Genomic DNA, 16,056 nt, shown 5'->3' with positions numbered 1-16,056 from the left:
AATTACCCTATATCATATATTCAACACAAAAAAACAGTGACATCTGGACATATAAAGGGCCCCATTACCTTCAGTAGCTTAGGACCTCATCAAACCTAAATCCGGCCCTGGGTGGGGTGAGGGTCTTTTCCTCTCTGCACAACTTGTTCTCTGGCAAACTGATGAAAGAGACACTGTCTGCTTCAGAGGAACATATTTATTTCTTCTCCTTGCATATTTGCAAATAAAGCAAATATCACCAGTGTTCTCTCATCCAAAGAACATGAAACCCTGTAGCCCTGGGCCTGGAACTTCTCACAGTTTGGAGAAGTGAGGTGAGGGTAAAACAGTATGTTCTGTAGACAGTTCTGGGTCATTGCAGCCTGAAGTACAAGGGCATCATACTGTGCAAGTTCATTGGTCTGGGCACTCAACGGAAAGGTGAGTAAGAGCCTCAAAGACTAGCAGAAATATTAAGGAGAGTTTCTAAGCCATGTTCAAGGCGGACTCATACACAATGTGTTGAAATAAATCAAATGGATGGGGGCAAATAGTTCCTCATGCAATGGGCTGAGTTGTGTCAGCGATATAGAACATTAAAGAAGTATATTCTGGGCCAGGTGGTTCATTTGGAAGGGTGAGCCTGCCTAGTGTAGTGGTAAAAGTGCTGAGACAGCAGGGTTCAAACCTCCACTCAGCCATTAAGCTTACTGGTTGACCTTGGGCCAGTCGCCCTCTCTCCCATCCTAACCTACCCCATACGACTGTTGTGATGTTAAAATGGGGAGATGGGAACCATGAACACCACCACCTTGAGGTCCTTGAAGGAAAGATGGAATATACATGGAAGAATTAAATAATTAGATTAGATTAGATTAGATTAGACAGAGTTATCCACTTGGAGAACAGATCAACCAATGACTCTGAGATGGGAGCAGATATCCATAAGGATAAAACAAAATAAGAGGGGCATAATAATTTAATAATAATTTTATTATCTGTACCCTGCCTCTGTACCTCTGACTAGTTTGCCCCAGGCACTCTGGCTACTACTAGGGACCCCATCCATCATCCCTGGAAGTTACTCCTTTAGGACAAATGAGGCATGGCCCCACCACTGTCAGCCTGCCCTCAGGCAGCCTCCACCTTGCCTGCCTTCTTTTTTTACAACAAGCCCAGGGGGTTGGCACTGCTTGTCAGTTTCCTCCTCCTTAGTCTCAGTGTTGCCCTTGTAGGACTCAGCAGCAGGGAGGAGGATGGGGGCAAAACTAGAATTAGCCAGCTCCACCTGCCATTGGCTACTGTTTGTCTGCCTGCCTACTAGTCCCAATGGGCACCAGCCACCACTGGCATCTATGCCCCCACATGTTAACTAGTGTTGAAAATGAATCAAGGCTAAGACGTTAGTATTAAGTTATGGAGATTTGGCGGGGGGCGGCATTACCCGAGCACATTTGTTCATCTCTTACTGTCATAATGACAGTGTAAAACTGAGCCTGTAAGGTGATGTGTTTATGAAAAAGAAACTATTTCTCCCATAAGGTTTTGCACTTGACAAAGAAAACATAAGTATCCTTATTTATACTGCATGAACAAAAGGATCGTGATATGGCAGTGAGCAAGTGTAAATGGGGCGGATCCATGACCCTGCCAGAGAATTTTTAGAAGATTAACTTGAAATGATACATTTCCCAACAGTTTAGAAAGCACACTGGTAGATTATTATTATTATTATTTGCTGTCGTCACACAATATTCCCTTCCAAGTATTTAACATTTGCAGGATTTCATATTTCAATGTGTACAGTCCATAAATAAGTTGAAAAATGTCATGTCCGCCAAAGAGACTAGTTGTGGGGCTATTCTGTGATGTGGGAAAATAATCTACTCTGAGACCCGTAAAAGGGTTGTCCCTACATTACACTGAGCACAGGTCCAAGCTCTTGTGCAAGTGTATACACTTGTTCATTTGTATAGCTCAATTGTTGCATGCACAGCTTTCAGATAGTACACTTGTTGAATGTAACACATGAACACACAAACAGTGTGCCTTGAATCAGGGGGAGACAGTGGGTAGCAAAGTTGTCGAAAGACTGGCTAAAACAGGGTAAAGTGTGGCAACAAATACAGATGCCACACTTTATGGATGGTCTCTTGCATAAGCTAAAAGGTCTTCTGTGTATACCCAGTATACCTGAAGGAGCGTCTCCACTCCCATCATTCAACCTGGACACTGAGGTCCAGCTCCAAGGGCCTTCTGGCAGTTCCCTCACTGTGAGAAGCGAAGTTACAGGGAACCAGGCAGAGGGCCGTCTCGGTAGTGGCGCCCGCCCTGTGGAATGGCCTCCCATCAGATGTCAAAGAAATAAACAACTATCTGATGTTTAGAAGACATCTGAAGGTAGCCCTGTTTAGGGAAGTTTTTAATGACTGATGTTTTAATGTATTTTTAATCTTTTGCATGGGTTCATGGGGTTGGACTCGATGGCCCTTGTGGTCTCTTCCAACTCTATGATTCTATGATTCATTTTTGTAGCTGAAGCTGTTAAATTTTTGGATTTAAAAAAATAATAATGAATAGATATAGCCCTGTCCATGGCACATTGCAATCAGAGAAAGCGGGAAAACGAATACAGTCTGACATTTGAGGATGGGTTGGGGTGGAAAAGGCAAAGATAACAAATGAACACTGGCAATTACATGAACTTAGATTACCTTTGTGGCTGGGCAAGTAGACTGAAAGGCTAAGTCAAGCCCTGCTTCCAGCCAAGCAGTTTAGGATGGCAGCTTGAGTAGATAAATGCTGAAGATCTAGATCTTGCTAAGAGCTTTTTCATTAGCTAGGGTGTTTTCAAAGTTTTCCACAAGGCAGCAGTGGGTGGGTCTCCAAATGGGAGCCAAGCATGAAAATGGCATGTGTTTTATTTTATGTAAAGCTCTTCCAAGTACAGAGAGGTAAAGGGAGCCAGCTAAGTAAGTCTGTGTTGACATGTTAAAAAAAAAGGTCAGACAGGAATAAGTGGCCTCAGAGATGTTATGCGATTGAAACGAACCTCACATTCCGAAGTCGGAAGGACAGGGAAATGAAAAGGAGCCCAAACAAGCGCTCCACATCATCCGTGTAATCGAGCGGCTGTAGTCACCGTCCCTTTGGCTCAGGATTTCTGCTGCGTTCCAGTAGACAGAAAGCACCTGGGAACACTCTGCCGAAAGGGCTTGATTCCTTGACAGCTCTGGATGATGGCCTACATAAGCGAGGAGGGAAGAAAGGGGGGCATTGTCTTCCTCCCTGCTCCGGTGCTGCTTAATAGATCACCTCCAGAAGCTAACATTTATTACACTCATAGAACTTCCCCCCTCCCCACTTTTCTCTAGACAGTCAATGTAAGAAACTTGTTTTAAAAAACATGTTTTGGGATTCTGAGTGCTTGCTGCTCCAGGATAAACTCTCTGCACATGTTGAGGGGTTTGCATCAGTTAATTTTGGGAAAGCTTGGTGCAGGCGTTGGATTCAGAACATGTGCGTGGGCAGCCACATCCACAGGTACATTCTTATGTCTTGCAGCCCCATCTGTTAATCCCCTGATGGACACGACTTTCTTCTGCTTTTTGGAAATCTTTCGGGCTGATGAATGTTAGATGGCTTGGAGGGGGGATTTCTTGATTGACATTCAGGGCCTTTTTGAATCAAGAAAGAACCCTGGATTTTGATTTTCCCTCCATAGTGCAATACTTACACCCAGTGCTTTTTTCTGGGGGGACGCAGGGGTATGTATACCCCTAAACATTTTGTTTCTTCTCTGGCACAGTGAATTGTCAGTTCTGTTGCTACCCCCTATGTTGATCTCATTTCTTGTCACAATGTTTCCTGAGTCTCAGACGGAAGCGGGCATTTAATGTGTGAAGTAGGAGTTGGAATCTAGCACGGTGATTAGTCAGTTTCGTTGTTACCACCTCCGATGGCAGCTTCATTTCCTTTCTTGGTGATTTAAGTCAAAATGAGAGTACCCCTAAACAATTTTTTTTAAAGAAAAAAAGCACTGCTTACGCTACTCTTGATCCATCTGCCTCCTTGGTAACAGAGGAAAGATGTGCCGACCAGCATTGAAAGCGGAGGGTCCAAGAAGGAGACAAATTGAAATTGCAGAGTTTTGAGAAATTAAAAAACAAAGTGAGAGATTGGCTTCATTATTATCAGATAATGGAGGCATATAATTTGGATAAGAAAATTGGCTTCCAGGTGGAAAAATCAAAATTAGAAACAGAACTGTTAGAACCCAAAACTAAGAATTTGTCAAGAATGTATAACTTGCTGTTGAAATGGAATACTCAGGATGAAACGGTGAAATCTGTTATGATTAAATGGGCACAAGATGTTGGACATAATATTATGTTTGCTGACTGGGAACAGTTATGGACCACAGGTATGAAGTTTACGGCATGTAATGCCCTAAGAGAGAATATTATGAAAATGATATACAGGTGGTACATGACCCCAGTCAAGCTTGCAAAAATCTATCATTTGCCCGATAATAAATGCTGGAAATGTAAAGAAACTGAAGGTACATTCTTTCACCTTTGGTGGACGTGCCCAAGGATTAAGGCTTTCTGGGAAATGATATATAATGAACTGAAAAAGGTATTTAAATATACCTTCTTGAAGAAACCAGAGGCCTTTCTTCTGGGCATTGTCGGCCAATTGGTGCCAAAGAAGGACAGAAGTTTTTTTTATGTATGCTACAACAGCAGCAAGAATACTCATTGCAAAGTATTGGAAGACACAAGATCTACCCACTTTGGAAGAATGGCAGATGAAGGTGATGGACTATATGGAATTGGCAGAAATGACTGGCAGAATCCGAGACCAGGGAGAAGAGTCGGTGGAAGAAGATTGGAAGAAATTTAAAGACTATCTACAGAAATATTGTAAAATTAATGAATGATAGAATGATGTTGGATAGAAATTAAGCGGTTTCCAGCTGTAATGCTCTAAGAGATGGTAAGGATTTGCTGAACCAATAAATTGAAGTAGAATACAAAAAAGGGAGGTATGAGGAGGTCCAGGAAACAAGCTAAAGGAAAATAAGTAATGGAAAATATGTGTGTTTTTAACTGTTTTTATTTTGTATTTTTCTTTTTCTTTTTTCATTCTTACTGTAATATTTCAAAAAATCTTAATAAATATCTTATAAAAAAGAAAGAAAGTGGAGGGTCCATATACTTCACAAAAACATCATAGGCTGCTGCATACATACCATACATTCAAAGCACATTTTAAAACCCTCTCTGCTAGCCCACTGCCCTTGAGTGCAGTGAAGGATGCAGCCTGTTACAGTGGTACCTCGGGTTACATACGCTTCAGGTTACATACGCTTCATGTTACAGACTCCGCTAACCCAGAAATAGTACCTCGGGTTACACCATTGATGTCTTCTATTGATTTGTGAGCAGATGGTGATGGTTATGTTACAAATTTATTGCAACGTATGATGTTGGTCTTTTGTTTTTGTTCTGCTTTGGTTCTTGTCTGTTTTTTGTAAGTTTTGACGGTTTTAAATTTGGAGGTTCAAGTACATTATGTTGGTATGGGAAACTGTCGTGTGACGGGCCAATGGCCGTAATAAAGATCAATCAATCAATCAATCAATCAATCAATACCTCGGGTTAAGAACTTTGCCTCAGGATGAGAACAGAAATCGTGCTCTGACGGCATAGCGGCAGCAGGAGGCCCCATTAGCTAAAGTGGTGCTTCATGTTAAGAACAGTTTCAGATTAAGAACGGACCTCCAGAATGAATTAAGTACTTAACCCAAGGTACCACTATAAGTTCTTAACCAGAGGTACCACTGTACTACTGTTGAAGTAAGCTTGAACTACCAGTCCAGTTGGCTTCTCTAAGGCTACGTACACACCATAACTTTATAGCACATTCAGATAACATCAGGGATTGAGGTGGACTGAGGCAGCCGCCTTGGGTGGTGGAATCCCAAGGGGTGGCACTCCTGTGGGAGCCCTGCCCACCCCTCCTGCCACTCTTGTAGAAGTGGCTTCTGGTGAGATCTTGCAGAGCTGTCACAAGATCTCACTGTGGCTACCATTTTCCCTTGCTTATCTTGTGGCGGTGGGATGCCCACCCCGCGTGGCTGCAGCTTCTGGGTTGCAATGAGATCTAATGGAACTCTTGCAAGATCTCATCAGAAGCCGCATAGCCCCAGTAAACAAGACAAGGCAGGGCAGGGGGCAGTAGCAAGAGGAGGCAGCACCTTCCTGTTTTGCCTCAGGCAACAAAATGGGACAGGCTGCCTCTCTGGCCAAAGAATCCTGGGAACTGTGGTTTGTTCAAGGTGCTGGAAATTGTAGCTCTGTGGGGGATAAACTATAGTTCCCTGGATTCTTTGGAGATGGGTAGAAATGTGTTTTAAGTTATGATGTGTACACAGCCTGTGTGGAATGAGGGGGTGTTTTGTTCTTCGTCAGGGAACGTAGAAGCTGCCTTACAACAAGTCAGAGACCATTGGTCCTTTTAGCTCAGTATTATTCACACTGACCAGCTGTGGCTCTTTGGGATTTCTGGCAAGAGCCTCTCTTACCCGACTTGAGATGCTGGGGATTGAGCCTAAGATGGACTACGTGTAAAGCGGATGCTTTATCAGTGAGCTTTAGTCCTTCTCAGAATGTCTTTGACCGGCCTTCAGTGCTATACCTGGGGCATTGTGGGAAGTTAAAATGGCATCTAGATTTAAAGAGCTGCATGGTACGTATCCATAGTGAGTCCTGCCATCATCCTGGGTCTCTGGCCTGAGGGTTCTGGGTGCTGACACCAGCCCTGGTGTGAATGCCACAAAAGCCAAGCCAATAAGAAGCCTGAAATCCTACACGAAGGATTTAACAAGGCAAAGTCCAGTAGTCAATGCTACAAGAAGGGATGCTAAAATGCCCCCATTTTCTGTTTCCGAAAGTAAATATACTATTTTTAAAAACTCCCAGGATGCTTGTTATGCACATCTGTGAAGCTATTGTCAGTTCCAGGTTCCCAATCTGGTCATGAACCAAACTGGCCTGAACTTTCCTAGCAAGGGGCTTAGCCTTGCCAAACCAACTGTGGTGACCTCATTTTCATGAGATTTCATAAAAAGCAGAAATGACACATTTATTCACTTTCAGCACAGTATTTAAACTCTGAGGGGGTGTGTGCTATTTCAGGCCAATAGAGGTCCCCAATAGGTCTCACAGTGTGAGGCTGTCTAGAATACTGCCTTCTGAGTTCTGGAGCCCTATGGATGATGTCGTGTGTGTTTGTTAAAGCAGAGCAATGTAGCGTTGTTGTCTTTTTTAAACTTAAATGAGAGCCAGTGTGGTGTAGTGGTTAAGAGCAGTTGACTTGTAATCTGGTGAACTGGGTTTGATTCCCCGTTCCTCCACATGCAGCTGCTGGGTGACCTTGGGCCAGTCACACTTCTCTGAAGTCTCTCAGCCCCACTCACCTCACAGAGTGTTTGTTGTGGGGGAGGAAGGGAAAGGAGAATGTTAGCCGCTTTGAGACTCCTTAGGGTAGTGATAAAGCGGATATCAAATCCAAACTCTTCTTCTTCTTCTTTCTTTAAAAATCCTCCACTGATGTGCTTTAATAATAATAATAATAATCCAGAGCTTTTCAATGTTCCAGAGGCAACATTTTGGACTGCATTTGGAAATACAGTGCAGGAACAAAGCAACAAAATGACACAAGTACTAGAGAGTCCCAGGTCTGACTTGCGGGGCGGCGGCGGGGGGGGGGGGCGGCAGGTATTGACAATGAGTTTGACCCAGGAAGGGGGGAAACCCCTGATTCACTCCAATTCAATTCACTGTTTGGTATATAGGTAAGGGTAAAGGAACCCCTGACCATTAGGTCCAGTCGTGGCCGACTCTGGGGTTGCGGCGCTCATCTCGCTTTATTGGCATGCAGCTTCCGGGTCATGTGGCCAGCATGACTAAGCCGCTTCTGGCGAACCAGAGCAGCGCATGAAAACGCCATTTACCTTCCCGCCGGAGCGGTACCTATTTATCTACTTGCACTTTGACGTGCTTTCGAACTGCTAGGTTGGCAGGAGCAGGGACCGAGCAACGGGAGCTCACCCCGTCATGGGGATTCAAACCGCCGACCTTCTGATCAGCAAGTCCTAGGCTCTGTGGTTTAACCCACAGCACCACCCGCGTCCCCTTGTTTGGTATATACAGAGCACCAATGTACACACCTGGAAATGGTGTCATCACACAAAAATACTGCTTGTGAGCTGTTTTATGCAATGAACACAATTTTTAAAAAGCACATTGGAGCAACCATTTTCATTTTTGTGTCCAAAGTGTGTAGAGTTAAGGGTCTACTTTCAACAGCGCATAATTTTATAAGTAAGCAAATGTTATAGAGATATCTAGAAACTTTGTCAAGCTGAGGGCTGTATTTCCTTCTGGGCAATCTTCTCCATACGCATAGATGAATATATAGAAATGTTTACTTTCCCCGCCACTTAGTTTTAATGTAGGTTTTTTGTTTGGTCAGTTGTTAAGTTGCTCTGGGTTGCCTTGGGCAAGATAAAGCAACTAACAGAGTCAAGAAACAAAATAATAAAAATAATAAAAATGTAAATAGAGTGATCTTTCCCATCATGGGAGAAAGCTGTGACCGAATCAATTGCGTGCCTTCTCAGCTTGCTGTCCCGCTGCTGATGGGCAGATTCCTGATCTCCCTTCTTACGGTTCTTTTTTTTAGAGCTGAACTGGTCAGTGCTTCAAATAGAGGACACCTTGAAACAGAGGACTGTCCTCTGTTAACAGAATATGTAGATACTGTAATGTACTGTATATGTGTAGGTACTATGTATACATGTATACTATGTATACTGTAAGCAACAGCTCAGCTGTTAAAGTGAGCAAGGCACAGGCAATATGCTGCAGTTTTATACCTCATTAACTGTCATGGCTTCCTGAAAGAATCCTGAGAATTATAGTTTGGAGAGGTGTTGAGAGCAACCCTACGTCTCCACCTCCACTAAACTTCAGTTTCCATATTTTCTTGAGAAAAGGGAATGGCTGTTAAACCAGTTTACATTTGTATTGTGGAACCAGCCTTGCAGTTCTGTTTCCCTGGCTGACAAAATCCCTTTATTATGTCTCCTTGTAAGCCTTATATGACCTTTATATACACAGCACACATTCAGATATTTGAGTAGGTTGTTCAGTACTTTCCTAACTCATAATGAAATTCCTGGGAGTTCTATCAAATGACTTCAGTGGAAAAGAGAGGTGGGCCAATCAGACAGGCAGACTTTTTGTAAATCCAGCAATTAATATTTCAGCAACTTCATTTATTTTTATTTCTCTTTTCTCAGATCCAGGTTTGCTTCAACAGTACATGCCTAACATTTGTCTCACAAGAACATCCAAGGGAAGATTGTTGACAGGCAAATGGTGGCTAATACATTATATACGTTATGAATTAAGCAACTTTTAGTTGGCCCATAGAAATTTCTCACTGAATGCCATTACAAATTGCATTCGTTGTACGTTTCCATTTCCACTGGTTCTAAGGGATTTTATTTCTTATTGAAATGTCAGCTCTGTAACGACTTGTGGCCAGACATTTGCTTGCAATCCTGCACAATCATTGAGCTCAGTGGGGCTTACTTCTCAGCAAGGATTTCACTGCAACTTGTTTACTACTTATATTCCAAGTTTAGAATGCAAACCCACTATAATTGGTGAACGTGCCAGTAGAGACACAAGTGGGCAGAGTATTGAATATGACTCTTACCTTCAATCCAGAGCAGAAGTCAAAGATCTCTCTCTCTCTCTCTCTCCACCCCCCTCCATCCTTCATTCATCCAAGCAAGCAAGCAAGACACACTTGCACAGTTCAAAGACACATTCCAGCTAGCAGATTTTTTCTAGTACCACTTCCAAGTAGGGATGGGTGAATCGTGTGGGGTTCCCATTTTCCCAATCTTAAGTTCACTTTACTGCATTTTCACATCGGTTTGAAAATACTTTTTTTCTTTTTAAAAAAGTTCTCATGGACATTCATCAGAATTTTCATGTGAATTCCTAATAGACACATTTTTTGCAAGCCATTTGACACTATATAATGTACATTTGACGTTGTTTTTGCTCATATTACATTATGTATGTGCACTTTACTTAGGATATACATTTTTCCATACATTAATTGGCCGGAGAACTGCAATTCAGAATTTTTTGTGGGGGGCGGGATTTTGAAGGATGTCTGTGTTTCAGTTCTGATACTGTTTCATGAAGTGTGGATTATTTATTTATTCATTCATTCATTCATTCATTCATTCTGCCCATCTGAATGGGTTCCCCTGGCCACTCTGGGTGGCTTACAATAAATTAAAACACAGTACAACATTAATTCACCTTTAAATGTGAAGCGGCCTGAATTGCCTCCCTGGACTTTCCAATCCAGTTGCTGTTGTGCTGTTTTCTTTGAATTGCTCACATATATTCCCCTCAGGTGTCGCGGAAGGAAATGCTTCCTGCTTGCATGTTCCAAACATTCTTTTGGTCATACAACCCTTTCAGAGTTAAGCACCCTGGCAGACTGCTCCTGCTAGGAATGGCTTAATTCCCCCACCAAAGAAGAGGTGTTGTTGTTTAAATAAAGTAGCTACTGTAACAGATTTGCTGATATGTTAAGAGCATTACAGGATCTAGAGTTAGCTTTGGGAAGCAAATCTCATAAAATACTGACAGAAATTAAACAGTGAATTACTGGAAATGCAGAAGACATTGTAAAACAAGGTGACCTGACTTGTACCAGATAAGAATGGGAACAAAATGGCTGGCTGAAGAAGATGCACTAGATGGCATGAAAATTTTGTATCACTTGTTTATTGAGCATTCATATGTGCATGCAGTGGTTACACAACATTGCCAACTGGTGGTTGTTATCCCATATTCTTCCCGTCACTTTTTGGACTTTTTGCATTAGACAATGGACAACCTAATTGCGCTAGAAAGTGCCGACTAGCAACCATGTTTTAAGGCAGGCATGTCCAAAGTCTGTTATGGGGTCCTAATCTGGCCTACCGGTTGATTTAATCTGGCCCCTGTGGCCCTCACGCATGTTCACTTCATCAAATCTGGCCCTCTTTGAAAAAAGTTTGGGCACCCCTGTTTTAAGTGAACAAACAATTCGTCTGGAAGCACCCAAAGACTGCATTCAGGTGGTCACTCACAGGGCCAGATTTAGGTTTGATGAGGCCCTAAGAAACTGAATGTAATGGGGCCCTTTGTCCTTTGTCAACAAGAAATTGTCGCTGTTTTTTGTGTTGAATATATGCGATATGGTAATTTATAGACCTAATAGGTATCAAAGCCATTTGCGCATATTGCCATGCAACCAGTCCATGCAGAATGTTGTTGTCGTCGTTTAGTCGTTTAGTCATGTCCAACTCTTCGTGACCCCATGGACCAGAGCACGCCAGGCACTCCTGTCTTCCACTGCCTCCCGCAGTTTGGTCAAACTCATGCTGGTAGCTTTGAGAACACTGTCCAACCATCTCGTCCTCTGTCGTCCATGCAGAATGTAGGCACCCTATATATAGAAATGAGCAAACCAGTGATATTTTAGGGAGCAGGATAGCAGGCGGGGGCCATTACTTACATCATAGGAGCCTATACAACACAAAATACTGTTGCTGTATGTAGGTTTTATTTTATTTGTTTTTTATCTTATATTTTAGAAATGTACATCCAGGTTTTTTTCCCTTTAAATTTTTTTGGGGGCCCCAAGAGAGTGGGGCCCTAAGCTATATCTTGTTTAGCTTATACATAAATCCGGCACTGGTCACACACTACACAGTCAATAAAAGTAGCAAAAGGTACACAATCCATTGGGTGCAGTATCATAAAACACCCACATGTAATTTGAACTAGCCTTCAGGTGGCAGCTGCTTCTCTGCTTCTTAGCTTCCATATGTAAACAGACCACCACATTTCTTGGCTGCAGTCATTTGTGTAACCAATATGCTGTTAAGGGTGGGATCCATCCAGAGGCCCCTATAGGTCAGTGATGTGAAATTAAGAGCACTTCACTTTCCCATTCCTTACCTGCAGGCAAGTTGACGGATGCATTCTTGGCATGGATCTCATAATATCTATCCTTGAAGGCTAGCGCTCATTAAAGCAAGGCATCAGTTTTACGGATATGTTTCACTCTCTCCAAAGAATCAAATTCAAATCAATTCCACCCCCATCATTCAACACTGAGGTCCAGCTCCAAGGGCCTTCTGGCGGTTCCCTCACTGCGAGAAGTGAGGTTACAGGGAACCAGGTAGAGGGCCTTCTCAGTAGTGGCACCCGCCCTCCTGTCAGATGTCAAGGAAATAAAAAACTGACTTTTAGACGACATCTGAAAGCAGCCCTGTTTAAGGAAGTTTTTAATGTTTGATGTTTTAATGTGTTTTTAATATTCTGTTTGGAGCCACCCAGAGTAGCTGGGGAAACCCAGCCAGATGGGCGGGGTATTATTATTATTATTATTATTAATAATAATAATAATTGATGATGATGCACATCCATAGATAAGGTCCTCTCCTTAATTTTATGTCTCAGGACAATGAAGCATTAAGAAAGGATGGTTCAAAGCAGTGGCAATCATATTAAAATAGATATAATTAAAATAAGGAACTATTATTGCTTGGTATAATTCCCCTCTGAACAACATATATTGTTTTATTGTAGAATGACAGCTTGTGGCTGTAGATGCAAAGTTCAGGCCAAATAATTTATGTGCCAAATACACTTAGAGCTCTTAAGCCAGTCATGCCATCAGACTGTCTGCTACTTCAAAAGCTGTACAACTGGAAACATAAGACTCAGCTGTGCTCTTACAACTTGTGAAATATCCTATGTGAGGTCAGCATCTTGAATTAAAACCTAGGGAATTTTCTGGGAAATGCTCCCTGCCCCGCTTCCCCTCACCCCCCGCAGCTTCAATACAGACAGAGATTGCTACAGATTTTTCAAAACTTCATTGTCTCCATGTGAACATTAAGAACATTTCTCAACAATCTTGACTGCTGTTCGTATATTTAAATGGTTATTTTGTTTTTGTTTTTAAAAGCTGATTTTCTTAAAGCTACCAGATTTTCAGCTTGTGCAGAATTAAATTATGGAGGTGAACACAATTCAATAAGCTAGTTGGCTTTATTTTTAAAAACGTATATCCGGTTAACAGTTTTAATGGAAAGATGTGACAGATTTTTAAATTCATGAGAAACTCTCCCCCCCCTCTCTATATATGACTCATGAGTCATGAAATAAAATTTTCTGTTTTTATTCTGAAATTATCTTTTCTGCATTTCTGAAATTACACCATTAATGTAAAACCTATATATAAACAGGAATGTGTTCTGACAGCTGATATTAATTTGGTATTGCATGTATATGTAACCAAGTATTACAAGTTTTAATTCATTGATGTATTTTGTATTTGTTTTATAAATGCAATTTTACTGTTGATCTTATGCTTTTCACTACCAGGATAATTTTTCTTAATATTGGCGGTATTGTTGTTGTTGTTACTGTTATTGGTGGTGTGTATGTGTGTGTGCTTTGCAAATTAGTAAAGGAGTCTTACATAGAAATGCCTTCTCTGGATAACTTTTTATATATCATAATTGACTTTAAATGCTACCTGAATAAATTGTATTATATGAATTTTTTTCTAAGCTCTTCACCAAGAGAAGATAGAAGCTATTAATATACACTTGTTATATCTGTAGATCTTAAGACAAGGATGAACCTTCAGATGTTGCTGGACTCCCAACTCCAGCCCCAACCTACATGGTCAGGCATTAATTGTCAAGGGTAGTAGGAGCTGGAGTCAAGAGCATCTGGAAGACCACAGGTTCCTCATCCCTGTCTGAAGGATTGTTTAAAAACACGTTTAAGATTGATGTTCAAAATCTTCTTGTTTACAACATATTCGGTCATTTCTCTTGAGAGCTAGCGGTAGCAGGTCTTTTTTAGAATGATCTGTCAAGCCCTGCTGCTAACTCTTTATTGCCTGAATGCCTTCCAAACCTGACCATTCGTTGTGATCCCATCCCATGCAAACATACTTTCTGTCTGTGCAAGTTCAAGTGAGACAAAGAACGTATTGTCCTCTGCCGTGTAAGAGCTGAGACTCTCTGGATAAATATTTGGGAAATCCTTCAATGCTTCACTTGTAGACGTTTGCTAACATCCTCTGCTTTGCCAGACCATTTTATTAATTGTTTATTTGACCAATGGAATCTGTATTGTTTGTTACTAAGCTACAATGAATATCACTGTCTGCAATACATGTAATTGCAAAAAGACCTTTATTGTCCCCCACTGTATTAAATGGATCTTAGTCCTTAACTTGATCCCACTGAAATTATAGAAAGAAAATTGGTTAGGTCATATGTCCTCAGAACAAATGCAATTTTGAAATAATCAGGAATTTAGTGCAATGATATTGTTTATAATCTTCATAATCTTCATCACTGTATTTTACAATTGCAGTCATAACTAATGGGCAAAGTAATAAAAAAAACATTTTGCAAGTTAAGTTTTGCTGGCAAAGTCAATGGGCAGACTGGACTGGCAAAAAGTACCGCCAGTGGAATCCCCACTGGGAGCACCAGCAGAAGATCCAAGAAAGGGGTATTCCAGGGCAATGCTATTTTTCTAGAAAAAGAGGAGTCAGTAATCCGCTCCTCTTAAATGTGGGGAGGAGTTGCGGTGGACCACATGACTGCCCACTCCGCTCCAGGGGTAGGGGGCGGAGTCCCGCGTTGCCCAGAGGATCCTGGCCACATCATTGATCAGCCAGCCAATCTGCTGGCTGGGGAGGCATGGCCGGGACCCATTTAAACAGAGGCGCGAGCCACCATGAACGCCTCCCTTGTTCTCTTATAATGGCAATGGCAGCAACCTGAGAGGTGCTAGAACTGAGTTCCGGCAAGTTCCGGCTGGAAAAGGCCCCATTCTGGGGGCATGGAATAGAAGGGGCTAAGGCAGCCTGAGGGCTATGTCATCACAAGCCAGTTTCAGTGCCACTATGCAGCAAAATGTCCCCTGACCTGACCCCAATCACTGAACCAGCTCCAGACTAAAGCAACCTTCCTGTCCCCTGCCACACTTGATCCTGGCCATGTGCTGCAGTGATGTTGGTGTGGCAGTGGCCTCACCTCTTCGTACAGCCCTGCTGATTGGCATCTGGGATTTAGAGTGCACTCTCTGTATGGAACCAGCTCAGTATGTCTTCGGACACTGCACTGCACATATCCCTGTTCTTCTTTAAAGTCCCAAAGCCATAGTAACTGAATGTTGACAGCAGCTGAGAATTAATTGGAGCATATACTGTATAAATAGCATCACTGAGGCTCTTATAAATACTTTTGTGTTACACACACACACACACACACACACACACTTTAAAGGTGATTATTTTCCTTTTAAAATAGCAATAAAAACAGAGGGTTAAAAAACAAAGAATGTCTTCAGATGCTGCTGTGGTACATGCTTACTATTAACTGACATATTTATTCAGTCAAGTATTTGGGGAGGTAGCCAGAGGCCATTGTTATGAAAGAATAGCTTGCGATACCTCTGCCTGTCTCACAAACTTTGTGAAATCTCTTAAAATCAGTCTAGGTGACTTGCTAGCCTTAGGACCAGTATGTACTTATGACTTATTTACTCACCACACATGTGCATGTGACTAGCCTACAGCACTGGGTTCAGTCCAGACTGAGTTAGGCCAATCAACTATAATAGTAAAACCTAAACTGCTTTGATGTTTTCTACAGTCAGTCAGTATATACATTTTACGAAATAAAATAATAAATAAGCCTGTGGTTGAAGCCCACCCAAAAATAGTGACAGTCTGGGAGTGCTCCTGGCAGAGTGGACAATAGCAACAGATTGTATTATTAGAAGTTGTCAGAGACTAACAGCACCAAGAAGATATTGCATCCATGCCTATGTGCCAGCCAGTCAAAATGGTGACACTCTGCCAAGACTGTCATTGCTATTTTGTCCAGCTGTT

The 16,056-nt window shown here is 42.0% G+C and overlaps 1 protein-coding gene across 7 annotated transcripts in view; it reads left to right on the top strand.

Moving 5' to 3' along the window:
* Positions 1 to 16,056, top strand: part of COL8A1 (collagen type VIII alpha 1 chain) — a 94,942-nt gene that overhangs the window by 47,551 nt on the left and 31,335 nt on the right. The window contains exon 1 of one of the 7 annotated variants that reach the window (XM_081002693.1): positions 9,356 to 9,421. The exons of the other annotated variants lie outside the window; for them this stretch is intronic. The gene's annotated coding sequence lies outside the window, so the exon portion shown is untranslated. Of the gene's footprint in view, positions 1 to 9,355; positions 9,422 to 16,056 lie in introns of those variants that run through there. 7 annotated transcript variants of the gene reach the window in all.

The sequence above is a fragment of the Podarcis pityusensis genome (assembly GCF_964106645.2).
Source record: "Podarcis pityusensis genome assembly, chromosome: 4".
NCBI lineage: Eukaryota > Metazoa > Chordata > Lepidosauria > Squamata > Lacertidae > Podarcis > Podarcis pityusensis.
Note: the sequence above shows the minus strand (reverse complement) of the source record. Positions and strands in the feature narration are given on the sequence as shown.